Source organism: Solenopsis invicta, chromosome 4 (genome assembly GCF_016802725.1).
Source record: "Solenopsis invicta isolate M01_SB chromosome 4, UNIL_Sinv_3.0, whole genome shotgun sequence".
Classification (NCBI taxonomy): Eukaryota; Metazoa; Arthropoda; class Insecta; order Hymenoptera; family Formicidae; genus Solenopsis; species Solenopsis invicta.
The window spans coordinates 10,070,935-10,092,439 of NC_052667.1; the positions used below are offsets into that span (position 1 = coordinate 10,070,935).

The 21,505-nt window shown below is 36.5% G+C and overlaps 1 pseudogene; it reads left to right on the plus strand.

Moving 5' to 3' along the window:
* Positions 1-14,948: 14,948 nt before the first annotated feature.
* LOC113004051 lies at positions 14,949-16,466 on the plus strand (annotated as a pseudogene).
* The last annotated feature ends 5,039 nt before the right edge of the window (positions 16,467-21,505 follow it).

Below are 21,505 nucleotides of genomic sequence, written 5' to 3' on the forward strand. Positions count from 1 at the left end.
GCCATGTTTAACAAGAGAATATATTAATGTATTTGTAAGAGCAGGCCAAGAATATGGATCGTTATAATTTAGCAGTATTTCTTTTGAAATATTATCGTCGTTTAAAGTAATAGAGCATAAATTTAATGCGACATTGTTGACTTGTGAAGCAGTGCTCTGTGTAGGCTTCTCCTCTGTATCATTGTCCTTTAAAATATTAGTGTGCAAGTGTATGGTATCTTGTGAAACAGTAGATTTCCCCTCTTGTGCAGTGTCTTTGTTTACCCATACATTATCATCTATTAAAATAATAGATGTTAATTACAATATAATATAATTATCAACGACATATATATGTAGATCAGGCATTTTATCCATGACGTGATTTCTGTAAATGGCAATTTATGATTGAGAAAAAAAATACGTTTGCAGGATATCTATCTTCCCATACAGCACAGAAGGCTGCAGAAATATTGTTGCAACATTGCTACAACGTTGTAACATTGCTGTAACAATATTGTTGCAAGTTTTGTGCTGTATGGGTTATTCTATTAACATCTTACGTAAAATAGAATAAGATAGATGTCTTGCATACACACTTTCTCTGTTATGAAATGCCAATTTCTAGAATCACAAAAATAAAATCATAGAAATGCTTGATAAAGATATATATATCGTTAAGAATCTTTTAAAACAGTACTAGATTTGGTCTCTTGCGCAGGCTCTTCGTCTTCTTTCCTTAGCCATTTAACAAATTGTTGGGATAATAATTTACTTTCTTCTAATTTTCGTTTGTTTAATTTTCTTTTTTGCGCACCCGATAATTGCTTGGACATTTTAGACTAAAAATAGAGAGTAAATTCAAAAAAATAGTTTATCAATTTAACCTGAAATATATAAATGTGTTTATGAAATTTATATTATTTAATAATATAATTTACCTGTTTTCATAATAACATAAATACGAAAATAACGAAATTTATTTATCGAATCAACGTTGAAGTCTAATCAGCCAACAGACAGTATTAATATTATATTCAAACGATAAAAAACGGCACAACATGAGATAAACAGGAATATTCCGGTAACGCGCATCAGTCGCGATTCAATCCTTCAAATGTTTAAGCAGTGCTTGCAACGATCTGCACATTTCGGGTCGATTCCTGAAGCAACGCCCACTGCTTCCCCCACTACCGCTCGCCCCGGTAGTGGGGAAAGCAGTGGACGTCGGTTCAGGAATCGACCCGAAATGTGTAGATCGTTGCAAGCACTTGTTTAATGAACAGAGCATCAAAGCAATGCTGCCAGATAGAAAACACGATTTCCCTGAAGAATAGGTGGAAAACTATATCTTCCATCTGAACAACACACATATCGAGATCATCTAGGAACTAAGCGACACAATAACAATCACTAAAATACTAAAAAACAATAGCTTATCTGGACCCATTTGACTTATGCCAAAAAAGCCAAAGCTTTCAAGCCAATCAGCGCAATTCGGATCACGTGACGAGTTGTCGACTCTCTTATTATAGGCTCTCTAAATGTATACCAACATTTAAACTGAATATAGCAGAGTATAGCGGTAAAATTTCATTTTTTATCAGTTTTTATTTCAGGGCCCCCTTCGTTCTAGGCCCTGGGCAAATGCCCCTGTTGCCCCTGCCTTGTTACGGCGCTGCCTGCGGGAAATAAAGAGAGTCGCGGACCCAATCGAAAGAGAGAGAGAGAGTTCGATTGTATCCTGCGGGAAATAAAGAGAGTCGCGGACCCAATCGAAAGAGAGAGAGAGTTCGATTGTATCCTGCGGGAAATAAAGAGAGTCGCGGACCCAATCGAAAGAGCTCGATTGTATCCTGCGGGAAATAAAGAGAGTCGCGGACCCAATCGAAAGAGAGAGAGAGTTCGATTGTATCCTGCGGGAAATAAAGAGAGTTGCGGACCCAATCGAAAGATCTCGATTGTATCCTGCGGAAAGTGAAAAGAGAGTAATAGAGGGAGGAAAGGAAGGGTAGTGAAATAATATTGGGTATATGAGTGTTTTGAAAAATATAATAAATATCTTACTAGAGCGAGAAGGTAGTTTTATAAAGAGTAAAAATAAAAAAAAAATAATGGACGGCTAAGACTTACTGTTGGGTGAAATTTGTGAAGGTGCGAACGATTTGGTGCTTGGCGGAGCGGATTCAGCTTACAACGGCGGACGGCTGGTCGACGGTTGGCCCTCAGAGTGTTCGGAAGTTGCAAAGAACTTGTTATCTAATTCTCACAATGCCGCGTCAAATTTAAGTATGATAAATACAAATCCGAACGTCACAAACTCGGACATATAATGTCACGGAATGTGCGACGGATCGAACTGGAGTGAACAATGAATAACAAAAAAAAAATGAGCGATTGAGCAGAATGAAAAAAGGTGCGATAAGTGCTCGTAAGTGACTGTAAATGACTGTAAGTGCTCGCGAGCTCCGGAGCTCCTTTCTTTTATACCTGATTCTGCCTATGGTTCCTATGGGATTTTAATCCGCAGGTGTACTGTCTCTTATTATTGCCCACGCCCTACCTATTAATTGCGCAACAAGTGTTTCGTGTCGATGGGGTCAATCATCCGCGTTTCAACGCTTGCTTCCGCCAAAATCGGCACGTGTTAAGGTTGGACCAGCCGTATTGACTCGACCGGACAATTTTAGCGTATCTGTGCGGTTAAGATAGACCATCTTTTCACAATTTTCGGTTGCTTGGCTGCATCAATTTCGAAAGAAAAGAATTGTTACTCCGCAGGACGTAACAAAACCAATTAAAACGGAATCCTTTTTAATCGGTTTTAAGCATGTTTTAATCGATTCAATCCACGAGCGGATTAAAAAATAATCGGTTTTAATTTTATACAAACCGTAATTGATTTTAATATCGCTTTCATGAATTATTTCTAATCCGAAATAATTACATTCTAATCCATACTGTTGTCAATCCAAATAAATTTGAATAATCGAATAGATATATAATCCAAAATAATCCGCTTAATGCCCATTTCTATCAAAGGTTTAAATTTAATCATTGGTTAACTTGTAGGATGCTGGCAACTCCGAAATTTAAGCATTTCTACTATATTATATGCAATAATTATATTAGAAATTTTGACATTGTCATTCTGTAAATTAACCAACAATTAAATTTCAACCACGTTAGTATACCTGGACATAAATTGTAGATTTTTTAAATAAAAAAAAGTTGTTTATTACAATAATATTTCTTATTAATAATTTTAACTATATTGAGGTTTGCATAACATTTGCATTAACATTTTTTTAAATAAAATGTACAATAACATTTTTTTATAAACAGCATTGTATTTATTACCATATTATTGAATCTCATATACATTCGGAGGTTTGCATAAATATCTAGAATATCCTACATCTACATGATTAATCTTGCTTTTTACATCACTTATTGGAACTATTGAGCTATGTACATAATCTTCTGATTCTATCTTAACCATGTACGATACATGTACGAACGGTTTGTTGGAACTGATTGTAATTTTTGATATTTGAATGTGACATTTATTATTTAAGAGAGTGATGTGTAATATTTGTTCATATTCACCTGAATGCAACTGAACCATTGTATCGCTCGTCTTTCGTGCTTTACGATATTTCTGACTGTGAAATACGACACCTATTCTATATATATTTCTGTTTTTAAATTTATAAATTGTTTAAGTGTAATGCATAAAAATTTTTACAAATTTTAATGTAGTTGCATTAAGACTCCTAAATACTCTCAGTGACCATCACGTTTAGGAATCCTGACACTAGTAGCGAGAAATGATGCGCTGAGACGCTGAGAATTCTTGCGTGCTATTTTCAAATAAAAAGCTATTTTGATAAAATAACATTGTAAATTATTTTAACAAATTTGTAAAATTGTTCTAAAACTATTTTTTTCTTGACGATTTATGAACTGCCAAAAAATCATAGCTTTTGGACAATTTTACAAATTTTTTAACGTGATTTATAGTGTTGTCATTAAAATATCTCTTTATTTAAAAATGGCACACAAGATTTGTTAGCGTCTCAGCGTGTCATATCGCATTAAAATTCGATTTAATTATAATTTATGAAATCATGTAATTTCGGATTGAAATGGATTTATCCCAATATTAATCCGTCCGAATTATACTAATTCCGATCTGATTTTTAATCGGTCTTAATACCGTATTTTCGGTGCAGAAATCCCGATCGATTTGGATTACTTTTTTTTTAATCGGTTTTAATCGCATATTTTCGGCAGGGATGCAATGCGATGTTGCAGGCATATTGTTAATTTATGTTTCTGCAATGTCTCCGTAATATTGCATTGCAATCTGCAACATTGCAACATTGCAGCAATGTTGCTGGAATTTTCTGTGTTGTATGGGAACTTACAGTTTCCCTGTAATGTTCCACCGCGAAACGACAATTCAAGTCGATTCCATTCAGGTTATACAATAAACAACCGCGTGTTTTGAAATATATAAACGTTTATTGCCGTGGCGAAAATGATAGCGTAAAGCAAGCGGGAGTGTAAATTGGGGCATTTGCGGCCGTATTCTTGAAAAATAACGTATACGAAAATACTAGGGAACTCTATAATATATGTAACGTATACTACAGTATTTTCGTATACGTTATTTTTCAAGAATACGGCCCCAGAACGTAAATAAAGCGTGTGAAAAGTGCAGGTTGGGTAAGTTAATACATTTTTAAACTAAGTTAAGTTAAAGTTAATGGTGTTGTACCGGCGGGTGCAACAAGATAAACTTTTTGGGATTCGGTCCGTCTGAAGGGTTGGGACCCACGAGGAGGATACTTGGAGGAAGACGCGCGGGGTGGCAAATAACACTTTTCACCTTTTTTACTGACACTTTTATTCCCCAAACTTTATTATAAACGTTTTTCCTCTTAATACAATCAAATCGCGGTGCACGGATCACGCGTTGTCGCGCACTCGGCCGCTGGATGGTTTGCGGGGTGTCGGGTGTCCGACTTATCGCGGAGCGCGCGCGTGCCGTTCGTGCTTTTCGTAAGAATCTCCCGCTGCCTATAATTAGGCAGCCTAACTTATAGTTTCTGTATTATTGATATGGTGGGGCATTAGGCCCTCGCGGTGACCATATATGGTCATGCTCGCGTCAATCGTCGATGCTTACGCTGCTCGCGCGATTGACCAATTCTGCAATCTTGCATTTCCGCTGCAACGGGCGCTCGTGGCGTGATTGTTGCTAAGCGGATATGCAAGACAATTAAGGTAGCTAATGAGGCTACAACACCCCTCCCCCGTTGTGAAAGAAAAACGGAGGAACGGAGTTTTTCTGTAGTGAGAAGAAAAATTTGACTTAGAAACGTGTACTATGTCTATGTTTTCTACGAATTGGTCTTGGTAGCCGGAATTCATCGTCGGCGTCTTCTACTGTTACACGTTTTTTGGGTTGACTCCGCTTTTTTTTCTGCATAATATATATTATTATTCCTATGGCGATTATTACGGTTAACAGTATAGCTGATCCGCTAGTTGCCATAGGGTAAATAAAGGTTTCTGATTGAAAATACGAGCTATTGTCTAACTCACTGTTTATTTTTTTCAATTTCGTTTTTAAGTTCCTTAATTTTGAAGGGTCTTGGATAATCTTTTCTATTTCCGTTTGCTGAGGCATGTTTGTTTTTATCTTTTCTTCTAGTACTGAGATATTATATTCAGGTAAAAATGATTCTAATTTTGTCTCGTTTACCATACTTTGCGTTTTTAACGTTATTTCGTGAGTTATTAATTCACAATTATTTTGTAATAAAATTTTTCCTGTATTTTCAATCGTATTCTTTACTTGCCCGTGGTCTTTACATTTAATAATTATCGATTGTTTTATCGGTGATGAATACAACCACGAGTGTGTATCATGTAACGGTATCCAAAAGGTATTATTAGATTCGACATATTTAATATTACAGTTTTTATATTGCGGCTTACTTTCTACATAGATATCTGTTTCGCAAATCGGGTTAATGTTTGCGCGACGTATTAAAAAATTTTGCTCGCATATATATTTTCTGTTGGTTTCTTTACATGATCGCCAGCTGTCTTTTGATAATATTATATACGAACGCGCTTCTGTATTTATGACGATTAGGGGATTTTTTATTTCAATTATAGCAAACAAGTTTCCATGGGTTGGCACAGGTAACGGGGTTACATTTAGTATTTCGTATTGCGTGTGCGATATTAGAGGGAATCTTAATACTGTAAATATATTCTCGTCGTTACAATACGCATTGACTGTCGTGATCTTTTCAATTTCGGACCATTTATTTTCTCTGATTCTAAATGGGAAATATAATCCTTCTGGTAATTGAGTGCTCGCATCTCTTAGATTTTGTATTATATTCGCAATTGGTACTAGTCTTGGAAGTATTATTCCCTGCTTTACTAGAACTAGGTAGTCTAATATATCTTTTGTATCGCGTGTTAAGTCTGCTAATATTGTATTTATTATAATAAAACGTTCATGTAAGCTATTTTGGCGCTCGTTGGCTGATAATTGTTCATTTAATTTTTTCGTGATGTTTGCGAGAAGGTATTCGTTTTTCTCTATTGTTTTTTCGGTATTGTCGATATGTCCTATCGTTTCCTCTAATATTTTAATTTGGTTTTTAAAGGCGTGTTGTGTCGTCTGTTGTTCGTTATGTATTTGTGTTAACTGTTCTATAATTAATTTTTCGTCGTTAGCGTCCATTGTCCCGAATAATGTTTTCGCGACGGTGCCTAATCCGTCTATTAGTCCTCTTTTCTGAATCTTTGACGTTTGGTATAGCGAGTTAATTTTTATTATTTCTTTATTTGTTTTTTCGTAACTTCCCTGTATTGCTTGGTCAAGGCTTTGACACATACCTTCGTGTATAAGTGGAATGGTCTGGCACATGTTTTCTGTTTCCTGTATGTAAGTTTTTATTTGTTTTGCCCTTCTTGTTAATGATGTAACGTTTATCTGGATTACTAATTTCCATGATGATTGCGATGGATAAAGATTTCCGATTTTTTCGTAGTATACTCCTGGGTGATGGTTAAAACTTTCGATTTCGTATTGTCCGTTGGTTCGCAGATCTTCTGTTTGGCTTATTGTTAGCGCTATCCCTAGCGTTGCTCTGTAATATAACCACATCTATGTAGTGTTTTTGTTATTGTGTAAGGATTATTGTGTTATGGGCTATAGTGATATCGTTTTAATAAGTGACTGTCTGGCAAACTTTTCGATGTGAGGGGATTTTTGTTGTATGGATTCCTCCTTGCTGGTGAGTTCCTCCCTTTTATTTTTAATTTTAATAGTCTATATAGGCTTTAAGTCTATTGACGTGTGTTAGAATCTTTCTCCGCCCCTTTTTTATTGTATAATTAACATCGGAATTTTTTTCTAAAATTATATACGGTCCTGTCCATAACGCGTCGAGTTTTTTCGATCGTCCGCGTCGTAGCGTCTCGTCGTATAATAATACTTTATCGCCTATTTTAAAATTTATTTCCTTTGATTTTTTATCTTGATATTCTTTTGCCTTTTACTTCTCTTCCTTCAAGTTTTCCTTTGCGATCTGGTTCGTTGCACGTATTCGTTCTCTTAATTCCTTGGCGTAATCTTCGTAGGAGTACGTGAATTTTGGGGGGATAGTTAGTGTTGACGGTAGGGTGGCTTGACGTCCATAGATTAGTTCAAATGGTGTATATCCTGTCGCTGTATGAGGAGTCGTATTGAATGCAAAAATTGCGTAAGGTATCCACTCGTCCCAGTCCGTCTGGTCTTCGTTAATATAATGACGTAAATATTCCGTAAGAGTTCGGTGAGTGCGTTCTAATGCTCCGTTGCTCTCTGGATGGTAGGCTGTCGTTTGAATCTTTTCGATTTTTAATAATCGACACACATTTTTAAATATTTCGCTGACAAAGTTAGTTCCCTGATCTGTTAATATTTTCTTAGGTATTCCGTGTTCAAGTACTATTTTTAGTGTGAATTCTTTTGCGACTGTGTTAGCTTCTTGATTTGGTATGGGTATTGCTTTACTAAATTTCGTTAGGCAATCCTGAAACGTTAGTAAATATTTATTGTTGTTGTCCGTCACAGTTAGTGGTCCAACTATGTCAAGAGCGCATTTTTCGAATGGGCCCTCTGGTGTATCCGTTATTATTAGAGGTGCCTTTTTTCTATTTTTTAATTTATTTTTTTGGCAAAGTTCACATTTCGAGATATATTTCTCGACATCCGCGGTTATTCCTGGCCACGTATATCGCATTCGAATTCTCTTTAAGGTGCGATCTATTCCTTGATGCCCTCCTATTGGTGCATCGTGATACTCGTAAAGGATTTCCTTTCTTTCTTCTTCATTATCAATTCTTATTGGAGCTATCGTATTCTCTTCTCCTTCTTCTTCTTCCTCTTCGTTTATGACGTTGACCGTGGCGATCACATTTCGGCTCAACGCGTCTGCGTTTGCGTTGGCTCTACCTGACTTATGCAGTATGACGTAATCGTATTCTTCTAATTTTAATCTCCATCGGATTAATCGCGATCCCGGGTCGTTTACACTAAATAACCATGTTAATGGTTTATGATCTGTAATTATTTTAAATTTTGTTCCGTAAAGGTATGGTCTAAAATGTTTTACGGCCCATACGATTGCTAGTAGTTCCTTTTCTGTTGTACTGTAATTCTTCTCGGCGCGTGATAATACACGGCTCGCATACGCGATCGGGCGGTCTTGGCCTACCTCGCCTTGTGATAACACTGCTCCGACGGCGTAATCTGATGCGTCCGTTGTTACTATGAATTCCTGCTCGAAGTCGGGATATTTCAAGACGGGTGCGGTAGTTAATTTAACTTTTAGTGTATCAAACGCGTTTTGTTGTTCTGTTGTCCATGCAAATTTTTCTTCCTTTTTTGTTAAGTTTGTTAAAGGTCGTGCAATTTTTGAGAAGTTATCAATAAATTTGCGGTAATATCCGGCTAGTCCTATAAATGATTGTACATCCTTGACGCTTTTTGGTACTGGGAATTTATTTACTGCGTCTAATTTCGTTGGTTCGGGCAAAATTCCGTTCTCTGTTATAATATGCCCTAAATAAATTACTTCTTTGCGTAAAAATTCGCATTTTTCTGGCTGTAGCTTTAATTTATTTTTTCGTAATCTATCGAATATTTCCTTTAATCTTTTATTGTGCTCTTCCAGGCTGGATGCGTAAATTACAATGTCGTCCAAATATACTAGGCATTGCAGTCCTTGCAGGCCTGCTAGTATTGTATTCATTAATCGCTGGAATGTTGCTGGTGCATTTTTAAGTCCAAATGGCATACGGTTAAACTCGTAGTGTCCATAGGGTGTAGAGAATGCAGTTTTATGCTTATCTTTCTCGGCCATTGCTATCTGATGGTAACCCGATGCAAGGTCCAGCGTAGTAAAATATTTCGCGCTTCCTAATTGATCTAGTATATCCGTTATATTTGGTATAGGGAATGAGTCTCCTATTGTACGGTCATTTAATTTTCTAAAATCCACAACAATGCGAAGTTTCGATTTGCCTGAAGCGTCTGCTTTTTTAGGCACTACTAATAAAGGCGCGTTCCATTGACTGCTGCTAGGTCGTATAATTTTTTGTTCTAGCATTTCACTGATTTGTTTGTTTACTTCTTGTTTATGCTTCTCGGGGAGTCGGTACGGGCGTACGTTTATGCTTGCGGTATCGGCTTGTGTCGTTATCTCGTGCGATACTCCGCTCGTGCATGACAGTGGCTCTCCGTCGAGATGAAATACGTCGCTATATCCTTCGCATAACGAAATCAATGTTCTCTTCTCTTCATCATTGAGATGAGAGACCTTTAAGAGGCTGCGGATTTTTTCCTGACGACAGATTTTTGTCTCTTCTTGTTTTGCTACTATATTTATAGGCTTCTCAATAGGCGTTATTAGTTCTTCAATTTTAATGTGCGGAACTTCCATTTTTATTTCGTTCTCAGTCGTGTTTAGTATGCTTACGGGGCATTCAAATTCGCGGGGCTCTACTAAGCAGCTCCCGATAAAGACACCGGGTGACGGCTCTTCTGGTTGCGTCACACCTATCACGTTTCGATCGACCGTGACCTGCACAATCGTTTCACTTCTCGGCTTTAATGTGATTTTTCTATGTGGATGCAATTTAAAATAATTATCCTCGATTTTAATCAGTTTATAACGGTAATCGCACGTGCCTACGTACTTCTGAATAAAATCTGCTCCTAGAATTCCGTCATATTCGAGCGATGAGTCGTCTCGCGTTACATAGAATGGGTGCGTTAGTTCGCGATCTTTTAATATAATAGTAGCGTAGACTTTTCCTATTGTTGACATGGCGTGTCCTGTAATTCCGGTCAATTTTATTTTTTCCTCGTGTACTAGGGCGGTTTCCTTAAAATTCTTCATTTTTATCATTGAGATAGCCGCTCCTGTATCATAGAGTAAATCAACTTTATTTCGCTTTACCTCGCGAATCGGTAGTGTAACTAGGTCCAATGCAGTGTCGACTGGTTTCTCTCGCTTCATGTGAGAAATTTTATATTCCGATATGGGACGTACTCGTCGTTTATCTTCTTCCTTTTCGTCATTGCTCTCGTGTTTTTCCGAATTATCTTTTCGTTTGTACCTTTCTACGGCTGAGTTTTTATCATAGTATTTGCGTCGTGCCGCTTGATTGACACTCGCTTCTCTTTGTCTCGCATTCTCTCCGCTGGGTCGACCGTGCAGCGACCAGCATTCGTCGCGCACATGTCCAGACTTTTTGCAGTGTTGACAGAATTTATTCACAACATTTATTCGAGAGGTTCCTTCCGCTCTCGGTAATACAAATTTACTTCGACATTCTCGTGCATAGTGCCCCATCTTCCCGCATCTTTGGCATTGGGGACTCGAGTTTTTTGTTTGTCGGCCGTCAGTTGCTCTCGACTTATTTTGATAATTATTTCGATAATTTGATCCCTTTACTTTTTCTTCTGCGCTGGCTCCGGCCATCGCTTCTTGCAGTGTATTGTATTTTTGTGAGCGTACTATTAATCTTATTTCTTCATTTAGCCCGTGTTGATAATTATGCAGCGCTTGTAATTTGATCATTTTTAAGATAGCTTTTTGGTGCTCGGGCTCGCGTGTCCCTTCTTCTATCATGGCTTCGTAAAGTTCCATGGCTAACGTGTCGACTCTTCGGCCGAAATCTTGTGCACTCTCTCCATGTTTTTGCTTCAATGAATTGAATTCGATTTGCAAGTGACTTGTGCTTCGCTTACTTAGGTATTCCTTCTCGAGGGCTTCTTTTAGTTGCTCGAAGTCTTGGATGTCGCGAGTTTGAAAATCAAGCATCGCTCTGCCTTTGAGCTTTGTACATAGTATCGCTTCTAATAAAGTGTATTCGTTGAGGGGATCAATATTTTTCATCGCATAACTGCTCGCGTTTAAGAATTCTCGGACTCGGTTTCGTGAAGTACCGTCGAATTCTGGTATCATGTCGCGCGCTTCCTTTAATCGAAGGTAATTTTGTGGCATATCAAATCGCGCGCGGACATCTCCTTGCGTACGGCCGTACGAAATATCAGCGCCGTGACTCACGCGCGCGCGGCTTGTTCGCCGTTCCGTCGGGTACGCAAGTTGCGCCTGAATGCGCTCTACTATTCGGTCCTGCCGATTTCGATAATACGTTAAGTCGCGTAGGAGTTCTGACAATGCGGAGGATTCCCCTAAGTCCGGTAAAATATCCCTGGAATTTCCGCGCGATCGGACCTCCGATGGTCCAGGTCGTTCGGTGAACGCTTCATGCTCGTAATTTAGGTTTACTTCATTTTTCTGATTTTCCTCTTGCATCCTATTTCCACCGGTTGCCATTCTGTTGGCTTGCTCCCGATAAATTTCTTCAGGGTCGAAAATATCGCTCTCGTAAGAGGTTAGTGAAAATTCGCGTCTAAGGCTTAGGCTACTTGGCGTCCTGCTGACGTATGGTATAACTCGTCTATTAGTCGGTTGAGCGTCGTTTGCGTCGGTCTCCAGTAAGCTCGGGTCTAACTCGTCGAATGAAAATTCGCGTTCTGTCACTATGTTTACCGGGGAAGTATCTCCACTACGGCTTAACTCATGTAAAGTCAATACTCTATCTACCTGCGCTATTATTTCCTCTAACGCGTCGGTCGCGATTCGCACGGGAGTTCGCGGGCTTTGGTTAAGCGTGCGTCGCGCCGTTTCACTTAATAACCACGATTGATTCGGGGAGTGTATATCCGATTGATCGGACATTCGCTTTATGAATTAGTACAGTGTGATCTCGACTTACAGTATCGCTACGACTCGCATGTTGCTCTCGCTTGCCTTGCTCGAGGATCCCTTGGGGACTCGTTCCTGCTGGCGGCAACTGCTGTCGTTGTGCTGTTTCCCTGTGGGTTTGTTGGCTCGTCGGCTCGTCGGCTCGTCGGCTCGTCGGCTCGTCGGCTCGCTCCGGCTCGTCGGCTCGTTGGCTCGTAGGCTCTGGTCCCTGCAGCTCCTCTGCGTTGGTGACCTCATGCGTGATTATTTGCTTGTCGGCACCTTTATCGCTGCGTCTCGCAATTTTATGGTATCTCCTCTGACGGTGAAGCTTGGTTGTCTTCGGACTCTACTCAGGGTATGTCGGCAGTATTAGCTTTGCTTCATCCCACTTCTGACACCAATTTTTGTTGTACCGGCGGGTGCAACAAGATAAACTTTTTGGGATTCGGTCCGTCTGAAGGGTTGGGACCCACGAGGAGGATACTTGGAGGAAGACGCGCTGGGTGGCAAATAACACTTTTCACCTTTTTTACTGACACTTTTATTCCCCAAACTTTATTATAAACGTTTTTCCTCTTAATACAATCAAATCGCGGTGCACGGATCACGCGTTGTCGCGCACTCGGCCGCTGGATGGTTTGCGGGGTGTCGGGTGTCCGACTTATCGCGGAGCGCGCGCGTGCCGTTCGTGCTTTTCGTAAGAATCTCCCGCTGCCCATAATTAGGCAGCCTAACTTATAGTTTCTGTATTATTGATATGGTGGGGCATTAGGCCCTCGCGGTGACCATATATGGTCATGCTCGCGTTAATCGTCGATGCTTACGCTGCTCGCGCGATTGACCAATTCTGCAATCTTGCATTTCCGCTGCAACGGGCGCTCGTGGCGTGATTGTTGCTAAGCGGATATGCAAGACAATTAAGGTAGCTAATGAGGCTACAACAATGGTTTATATATAAAATTAATTTAGTCAGCGTTAAAAGTTACATAAACAAAAACTTACTAGTTAAAAGTTACGTTAAGAGTAAATTAACTTGAGTTAAATTAAAAATTAATTTTAAAAAACATTCATATTAAATTACAAAATCATAATTTGTATAATAAATTCAAAAATAATTAGTTAAAGTTAAAAATTAAATCATTAAATCATTAATTTCTGATCTTATAATTTTAAAAGAATACTTTTAACTCTGAGACTTTGACTTTGTTTACACTGAATACTTGATACGCGTAATATTTAGTAACTTTCTATTTAATTATCTTAATTTCGGTAATAAATTTAATGAATAATATTTTAAGCTGGTACAATATGAATCAAGATAATTAATTAAATATAGATATTACGTATACACCCATACAACACAGAAAATTGCAGCAACATTGCAGTAATGTTGCAGATTGCAATGCAATATTACGGAGACATTGCAGAAATTGTTAAATTAACAATATGCCTGCAACATCGCATGACATATGCCAGTAATATTCCGGAAACACTGTAATATCATAATTTTTTAATAAAGTAGTGGCAATAAAGAGCAAAAACAAAATATTCGCGTATAATAATATATTAATTTAACTCATCCATAATTATTCATCCGCATTTAGCAAACTGAGGTTGGGCGACGTTACTAAATTTTCCGCTGAATATTTACATTCTCTAACAGTGCAACCGTCCATATATCGATTGTAAGTCGACTCATCCAAGTCAGGCTTTCAAAGTTGACTGCAAATCGACTTTGCATAGACGTCTGCAAACATCCTACAAATGTTGACTCTAAGACATCTAGAAAAAAGCATGCGGTCCTGTGGTGCTGTGTATATAACAATATTGTTAAGGAACATAAATATTTATATCAATAGACGAAATAGGTTCATATATGAAGAAACTTTGATCTACAGCCCAATGAACAAACAACAATTTTTAATTGTTTTTTTAATACAAATTTTTTTATATTTAATTTAATTATTGTATTATATTGATATACAGGGTGTTCAAAAAGTCCCGGACCGGCAAAATATCTCAAAAACTAAGCATTTTAGAAAAAAATGTTTCAGATAAAAGTTGTAGGATTTCAAAAGATCTATTTACTGATCTTATCAGTTTGATCTTGGATGGCGTCGCCAAGGTCAGATCAAAATCACATTAACTTTGTTAAATGAAACTGCCTACTTTTTATTGCATATTCTTGTAGCTTATCTCAAGACCTTTCCAAAACACTATAAACAAATGTATTTTCGTTAAGTATTTTTCGAGTTGTGAAGCTTGAAAGTTACAGTACATTACAGCTTTCAAGCCTCACAAATCAGAAAATACTCAACGAAAATAAACTTTCTTGTAGTGTTTTGGAAAGGTCTCGAAATCGATTACAAGAAAATGCAATAAAAAATATGCAGGGTGTTCAAAAAGTCTCGGACCGGTTGAATGTCCCGGACTTTTTTACACGTATTGTCGAAATTAATAGCGTTTTCGATTTGGCGACTCTACCCGACTCCGAGTCGAGTTTGATCGAGTCGAGTCAGATCTCATGTTCGATTTGAAACTCGATCTGGGAACTGTCATGGCGGAAAGTGTATGTCTAATTTAAATTTATCAAAATTATTTCATCGTATTTTAATTGATATATTTATAACAATGAGTGAATTAGGTAAGAAATTTGTATTATATTGGTAATAAAATTATGATTAATGATATAAACATAAAAAATATGTGAACTATATGTTATCAATACGATGTTGCATGATACATAAGTTTCGATCGTAAGAAAGGATTTGAACTATAGAAAGATAATGATAAAGCGATTTTATTTTAGAGAACACAATGCCATGCAGTACAATAAACACTACACAAGAGAAAATTAATGAAAATGTGCACAAACTTGTTTTTGCATGTGATTATTTACTTTCTTCGTCAGATAGTTCTGATGATGAATTGCAATACATTTATGTAATGCAGAAGAAAAAGATACAACGAATAAAACATTATGTTACAAATATTGTTGATCATTATACTGAAGAAGAAGTAAAGTATAATAATATTTATATTAGAAATATTAATTTTAATGTATAAGCTATTTTTTATCATATATGTAAATTATTTTTAAGCTTAAACTGTTTTAGTTTCAGAAATATTTTAGACTTTTAAGAAGAACATGTGAGCATATTATTAATTTATTCGAACAGAACGATTATTGTCCAAAGAGTTCTTGCGGAAGGAAAAACAAAACAGCTAAAGAACATATATTAGTTTTCTTATGGTATATTGTTTTTAAATCACGTATTATAAATATATTAAACAATTTAAATATTGCTGATAAAAAATAAATGTTTCTTTAATAAATGTTTTTATATAGGTACCTATGCTGCAAATAAAACAGTAATAAGGAGCGTAGCAGAGCGTTTTGACATGTAAATTGCTACGGTGCACCTTATTATCAAAAGAGTTACAAATTTCTTAATAGATTTGGCTCCATCAGTAATCCGATTTCTTGCTACAGAGCAAGAATGTCAAGAAAAAGCTCAAGAATTTCAAAATATATGCAAAATTGATGGAATTGTGGGATGTATAGATGGAACTTATATTCCGATTAGAACACCTGCCAAAAAAATTCGTCATACATACGTTAACAGACACGACAAAGTTGCAATTACTTTGCAAGGCATATGTGATGCAAAGAAAAAGATTTATAGATCGTTTTACTGGAGTCTCTAGTAAATTTCACGATGCTCGCGTATATGATATATCTTTTGTAAAAGAGAAGGTGTCTGCAATGGGTGATTATTATCACATTATTGGTGATGCAGCTTATCCAATATCTATAAATCTTTTAACACCATATAACGAAAAATTGACACCAGTGCAAACTAATTTTAATAAACGTTTTTGTAGAGCACGAGTTAGAATTGAAAACGCGTTTGGATTGTTAAAGAATAGATTTAGACAATTAACGAGACTCGACATATGGTCTGTAACATCAATGTTATTATATCTTGCTGCGTATTACATAACTTATGTATAGATAAAAATGATACGCTTGATTACATTGGTTATGAAGAATTGCCATTTCCAATTCAGCCAAATATTTCCAACAATAATAGAATAAGAATGTTAGGCCAATTGAAACGTGATCGTATAACGCTTCATTTAATTTAATATTTTGCTCATAGACTTATGCAATTGAAGTTTATAGGAAAAAGTATAAAGTATATAATAAAATGTAACTTCTTATAATATTAATGTAAAATAAATTTTATTAAATACACTACTCAAAAGAAAATAGGGAACACTTTCCAGACACCAAAAATTAGGATATTTTCAAATGACTGTAACTCGGTGAAAAATCATCGTAGATAAAAAATAAAAAAAGCATTTTGAAGCTTGAAGATCCAACTTTAACGCTCTATCAGCAGATTTTCAAAATTCTTTTAACTTCCTTGTCTTATGCAGTAAAAAAGCACACCCTGTTTTGTTCCTTAAAATTTCGTATTTTTGACACTTTGCAGCTCGACCAACAAATTTTTTTCGAACAATTCAAGTAAAGCTTCATAAACTACAACATTTTGCCTACAAAATGCTTTTTTTAAAATTTCTCTACGATTTTTTTTGACCGAGTTACGCTACTTTGAAGCTAAACCTGCATTTTTTACAAATGATATCCGTACTCCGTGAAAAATCATCGTAGACAAAAAATCAAAAAACCATTTTAAAGCTCGAAGTTCCAGCTTTAACATGCTGTTAATGGTTTTCAAAAATTTTCTCAATTTCTTAGTACTATGCCCCAAAAAAGATACACTGTTTTTTCCTTAAAATAACGTATTTTTAACAGCCTGTAGCTCAATAAAAAAATTTTTCTCGACAAATCCAATGCAAGTGCCATAAAGTATGACATTTTCTCTACAAAATGCTTTTTTTAAAGTTTTCTCTACGATTTTGTTTGACCGAGTTACAAGACTTTGAAGATATACATTTTTTACAGTACATTTTTCCGAAAAATGACGTCTACCGCCGACATTAGCATTACCCAATGTGCACCACGTGGAGGTTGTCGGTCGGATTTTTGCACATCGTGTGTGTGTGTGTGTGTGTGTGTGTGTGTGTGTGTGTGTGTGTGTGTGTATGTATCACAGCAGAGATAAGGACCCCGCAGTTCGTCACTTCTGCAGTATTTAATGACTCCAAACCCTCTCTGCTGTGTGTGTATGCGCTCGCGCGCATGAGAGTTCAATAGTGTGTATTTCCTCCTCTCTGATCAATTACTGCTTGCAAGCGTTCTCGCATATTTATACATCTTGCAATACGATCTTGCGGAATGTTGTGCCAAATTTCCGTTAAAATTTCTCCCAATTCTTCTAAATTTCGCGGCTGTTCCTCGCGACGCCTTAATCGTCGTTCCATTTCATCCCAAATGTGCTCGATTGGATTTAAGTTCGGGCTATTGGCGGGATGATTTAACAGTCTAATTGCGTGTCGTTGAAAAAAACGTCGCGTTATATTCGCCGTATGAGGTCGAGCGTTGTCCTGCATAAAAATAAAGTTCCGACAGGTTCGATTTAATAGCAAAACGTGTGGTCGTAGAATATCGTTGATATAACGAACACCCGTCATTGCCGGAGGTGGCAGGATCACTAGATCACTTCGTCTTGTAAGTGATATACACCCCCACACCATCACGGAACCGCCGTTGTAGGATCGTATTGGCATAACGCAACGTCGATCATAGCGTTCATTTCGTCGACGCCAAGTACGTATACGAGCATCATTGCCATAAAGGCAAAAACGTGATTCGTCGGAGAAATATTATTACCGCAAGAAACATTCGTAATGACATTCATTTGCGCCATGTGAGCGAACAAACAATTCGCAACCGTTTGAGAGAAGCCGGTCTTCGTTCTCGTGTTCGTGCACAAGTACCAAGACTCACACTCGTACATCGCCAAGTACGTTATCAATTTGCGCGCGATCACATAAATTGGACCGCTAGGGATTGGAGAAATGTATATTTCTCCGACGAATCACGTTTTTGCCTTTATGGCAATGATGCTCGTATACGTACTTGGCGTCGACGAAATGAATGCTATGATCGACGTTGCGTTATGCCAATACGATCCTACAACGGCGGTTCCGTGATGGTGTGGGGGTGTATATCACTTACAAGACGAAGTGATCTAGTGATCCTGCCACCTCCGGCAATGACGGGTGTTCGTTATATCAACGATATTCTACGACCACACGTTTTGCTATTAAATCGAACCTGTCGGAACTTTATTTTTATGCAGGACAACGCTCGACCTCATACGGCGAATATAACGCGACGTTTTTTTCAACGACACGCAATTAGACTGTTAAATCATCCCGCCAATAGCCCGGACTTAAATCCAATCGAGCACATTTGGGATGAAATGGAACGACGATTAAGGCGTCGCGAGGAACAGCCGCGAAATTTAGAAGAATTGGGAGAAATTTTAACGGAAATTTGGCACAACATTCCGCAAGATCGTATTGCAAGATGTATAAATATGCGAGAACGCTTGCAAGCAGTAATTGATCAGAGAGGAGGAAATACACACTATTGAACTCTCATGCGCGCGAGCGCATACACACACAGCAGAGAGGGTTTGGAGTCATTAAATACTGCAGAAGTGACGAACTGCGGGGTCCTTATCTCTGCTGTGATACATACATCACACACACACACACACACACACACACACACACACACACACACACACACACACACACACACACACACGATGTGCAAAAATCCGACCGACAACCTCCACGTGGTGCACATTGGGTAATGCTAATGTCGGCGGTAGACGTCATTTTTCGGAAAAATGTACTGTAAAAAATGTATATCTTCAAAGTCTTGTAACTCGGTCAAAAAAAATCGTAGAGAAAACTTTAAAAAAAGCATTTTGTAGAGAAAATGTCATACTTTATGGCACTTGCATTGGATTTGTCGAGAAAAATTTTTTTATTGAGCTACAGGCTGTTAAAAATACGTTATTTTAAGGAAAAAACAGTGTATCTTTTTTGGGGCATAGTACTAAGAAATTGAGAAAATTTTTGAAAACCATTAACAGCATGTTAAAGCTGGAACTTCGAGCTTTAAAATGGTTTTTTGATTTTTTGTCTACGATGATTTTTCACGGAGTACGGATATCATTTGTAAAAAATGCAGGTTTAGCTTCAAAGTAGCGTAACTCGGTCAAAAAAAATCGTAGAGAAATTTTAAAAAAAGCATTTTGTAGGCAAAATGTTGTAGTTTATGAAGCTTTACTTGAATTGTTCGAAAAAAATTTGTTGGTCGAGCTGCAAAGTGTCAAAAATACGAAATTTTAAGGAACAAAACAGGGTGTGCTTTTTTACTGCATAAGACAAGGAAGTTAAAAGAATTTTGAAAATCTGCTGATAGAGCGTTAAAGTTGGATCTTCAAGCTTCAAAATGCTTTTTTTATTTTTTATCTACGATGATTTTTCACCGAGTTACAGTCATTTGAAAATAGCCTAATTTTTGGTGTCTGGAAAGTGTTCCCTATTTTCTTTTGAGTAGTGTATATTTTTAAGAACATATATAATATTAAGTATAAAACAGTCTTTTAAAGAATCTTTAACATGTATGACTTAAATCTTATTAACTAAAACCTTATTAATATTAATTGTTTAGGCAAATCATACATTGAAATTCTTACACTGTAATATCACAATATAAAGGAACAATGTCGAAAAAAATATTAACGGAATTTATCACATATGGTAAATACTACTTGAAACATAAATTATACTTATTTGTAGAGAATAATTATCATTGTGGGATTTCATTCTTTTCACGTTAGATTCTTACATTGCAACAAAAACAAAAAAAAGACAAAATAAACTGTAAGTTCAATAAAAAACAAATCTGTATCATAACATAAAGTATAATATTTTGAACAGAAAATAAAAAGTTTTAAATAGAGTTTGTTATAAAATTTTTCAAAAGTTTTATATACTTTAAAAAAATTTTATAACAAACTGTGATTATATGCAAAGTATATTGTTCATAATGATATTATTTTTTATTTGTTAGAAAATAATTCTCAAAGAACTTCTAATTTTTCTTTGTGTCTGCGCTCTTTCTGCTCTTCTTTCTTATTATTAATTTCTCGTAATACTGTAAAAATGTTTGAAGTTTTCTGAACTTTTCTTTCAACTTCTTCTTCTTCACTGTTTAGATTGTCCATTTTCCTTTTGTTAACAGTGTGTTGTCCTATACCAAAACAAACTTCAGGTTCGACGCTATCGTCAATGCTACTGATTAAATCAAATTCTTCTTCAAAATCTATATCACATTTATCATTTCTCGATTTTTTATCATGTTTCTTTGCAATGTTTCTTTTTTTAAACATATTTTTATATCGATTTTCACATTGCAAGGACGAACGAAAAGTTCCACTTATTTTTGTAATTTCATTGCTTATAAATTCCCACATGCATTTCTTATTTTTAAATTTGGTAAATGGGCCTATTTGTCCAATATTTTCATAATATAATTGTAGCAATTTTTTGGTTTCATCATCTGACCATAAAACTCTATGCGAATCATCTTCTTTAATACCCACTTCGTTGTTAATAAGTGATGCTGTACTGCATGGCATCATATTCTCTGAAATAAAATCGCTTCATCATTATCTTTCTATAGTTCAAATCTTTTTGCACATTTTAGCAACACGCACACAAATAACTTACCACTTTCAATTGTTATTGAATTGTTAGGCTGATTTTTACAGTGATTTTTTTAAGCTGCTTTTTACATTTTCCGATGAGATTGTTTTAACAAATTTTAATGTTACATTTCCTGAAAAAAAAATTATGTTATTTTTTTTATACCACAAAAGTGAAGATTCATTGACGATAAAGCAAATTATTAATTTTACAATAAAATCTTTACCATCGTTATCCATACGAGGTGTGTTCAAAAAGTAACGGGAATTTTTAAATTTCGCGGGTTTGGAGAGTCCGACAGTCAAATTTTTTTTTGTTTATGTTGGTATACATGCCCCTGAAGTATGCTGAAATGTTGAGCTGTATTCATTGTTTACTTTGTCTGTGGCAGCCGCTAAGGTTACACGTGTTTTTATGAGCTCGGCGATTTTCGTTTCTAAAAAAAAATGGATCAAAGAATTTGTATCAAATTTTGCTTAAAAAATAAC